The following is a 2,557-nucleotide window of genomic DNA, read 5'->3' as shown; positions in this document are numbered from 1 at the left end:
CCATGGTGGACTCTTAATCTTTTTGAACTATAAGCCAAAACAAATCCTTAAGTTAAAAAGGAAGGAAGGAAAGAAAGAAAGAAGGAAGAAATCACCCCAAGAGACCCCTAAGCCTTTCACTCCCACATAGGTAATACCTTTATCAGCATTTATTAATTTAAGCATAGGGTCTTGCTATGTGTGTTCGTTTGCTTCTTAATGCTGTGACAAACATCATGAACAAAAGCCACTTGGGAGGAAAGGGTTTATTTTAGCTTAGAGTTTGTAGTCCATCATGGAGGAAAAGGTTTATACTAGTTTACAGTTTATAGTCTATCATGGAGGAAAGCCAGGGCAGGAACTCCAGGCAGGACCCTGGAGACAGGAACAGAAGTAAAGGCTATGGAGGGTGCTGCTTACTGGCTTGCTCCCCATGGCTTGCTCTGCCTGTTTTCTTCTAGAACTCAGGACCACTTGACCAGGAGTGGCACTGCCCACAGTAAACTGGCTCTTCTCACATCAACCATTATTCAAGAAGATGCCCTACAGCTGTGTCTACAGGCCAATCCGGTGGAGGTATTTTTTTCAATTAAGTTCCCTCTTCCCAGATGACCCTAACTTGTATCAAGTTGACAAACATCTAACCAGCACACTTTTTATCCCAGGGTGGCCTCAAGCCCATAATCCTCCTGAATATTGGGATTATAGGCACCACGGGAATACAGGGATTATTACCACCATGCCCATTTATGGTAATACCGTGTGTAACTATCACAACTAGGAACTTGACAGTTTTATGGCCTATCATCCAGGTGTGGTGGCTCACATCCATAACCCCAGAGTTTGGGAAGCTGTTGGGAGGTTGCTTGTGATTTTGAGTACATACTGGGCTAAATAACAAGTACTAGTCTAGCCAGGGTTATGTCGCAAATATCTGTCTCAAAAAATGAATGAGAGAGCTGGATATATGACTCCATGGTTAAGAACACTTGTTGCTCTTGCAGAGGACCAAGTTTGATTCCCAGCACCCACATGGTGACTCATAGGCATCCTTAACCCCAGTTCCAGGGGACCTGACACCACCTTCCATTTCTGACTTCCATGGGCACCCAGGCATGCAGGCAAAACACTCAAACACATAAAAAGAAATAAAAATTTAAAGAATGAAAAACAAAATAAGAATGAATGAATGGATAGATGGATGGATGAATACAGACAACATGTAACACAATTTATCCATCTTTTTCAGGTTTTAGCAGGTTTACAGCATTCACTTATGTGTTTATCTTTGTGCATCTGTATGCTTATTTCTATTCAATTTTTCACACATGTAAAATTGTTTGGCTCCCACCACAGTTGGACTACAGAACATTTCCACTGAGAGGATGCCTTGTGCATCCCTTGTACAGCCACAGCGTTCTGTTCTCCCTGCTTACTAATAGGCACCAGTCTATTTACCCCTCTACAGTTTTCTCACATAAAGAATGTTTTATAAATAGAATCAGTGTGTTGGTTATTTTCTCAGTGCTGCAACAAAATATCTGACAAGAGCAACTCAGAGATGGATGGGTTTACTTTGGCCCCCAGTTCCGGGACACAGTTTATCGTGGTGGCGGGGGAATGAGGCAGCTGGCCATGCGTCGGTAGCCAGTCAGCAAGAAAGGTGAATGAATGTTGGTCTCAGTTCATTCCCAGTTAATTCAGCCCGGTACCCCAGTCTATAAAACAGTGTTGTCTACATGTAGGTAGGTCTTCACAACTCCATTAACTCAACCCAGAAACTCTCTCACTGCTGGGCGGTGATCGCACACCTTTAATCCCAGCACTAGGGAGGCAGAGGCAGGTGGATTTCTGTGAGTTCGAGGCCAGCCTGGTCTACAGAGTGAGTTCCAGGACAGCCAGGGCTATATAGAGAAATCCTGTCCTGAAAAACAAAAACAAAAACAAAAAACAACAACAACAAAAAACTAGATGATTTGAGATCTTGTAAAGTTGAAAATCAAGATTAACCACACGGTATGTTTGCTTTTGAGATAGTACTTTCATTTTTATTTTTTATATTTTGGTTTCATTAATATTGATTTTTTCAAGACAGGGTTTCTCTGTGTAACCTTGGCTGTCCTGGAACTCACTCTGTAGACCAGGCTGGCCTCAAATTCACGGAGATCTGCCTTTCTCTGCCTCCTCAGTGCTGGGATTAAAGGCATGTTTCACCACCTGCTGGCTCATCATTATTTAAATATGGAATGTTTCATGAATTGTGGCATCCTTACGCAGGGTCTATGCCAATCTTCTCTGGATTTGTCCAATTTTAGTGTATTTGCTGTCAGTGTGAGCATACTTTCATTCTTAAAAAAGATTTTTTTTTTTTTTAGTTTTTAAGTGTGTGTGTGTGTGTGTGTGTGTGTGTGTGTGTGTGTGTGTGTCTGTCTGTCTGTGTGAATGCATGCCACATGTGCACTAGTGCCGGAGGAGGCTAGAAGAAGGTATCAGATCTGGAGAGCCAGAGTTACAGCAAGTCATCCAATGTGGGTGCTAGGAACTGCACTTAGGTCCTTTGGAATAATAATATCAAGAG

General features: G+C 42.4%; 1 non-coding gene across 1 annotated transcript; it reads right to left on the bottom strand.

Moving 5' to 3' along the window:
- Nucleotides 1–2,214: 2,214 nt before the first annotated feature.
- LOC121821091 (U6 spliceosomal RNA) lies at nucleotides 2,215–2,318 on the bottom strand. The gene has a single exon (XR_006061779.1). It is a non-coding gene; the product is annotated as a U6 spliceosomal RNA (small nuclear RNA).
- Between the last annotated feature and the right edge of the window lie 239 nt (nucleotides 2,319–2,557).

The sequence above is a fragment of the Peromyscus maniculatus genome, chromosome 10 (genome assembly GCF_049852395.1).
Source record: "Peromyscus maniculatus bairdii isolate BWxNUB_F1_BW_parent chromosome 10, HU_Pman_BW_mat_3.1, whole genome shotgun sequence".
In the NCBI taxonomy this organism is placed as follows: Eukaryota; Metazoa; Chordata; class Mammalia; order Rodentia; family Cricetidae; genus Peromyscus; species Peromyscus maniculatus.
The sequence above is the reverse complement of the archived record's forward strand: the minus strand, read 5'-3'. Positions and strand labels throughout refer to the sequence as shown.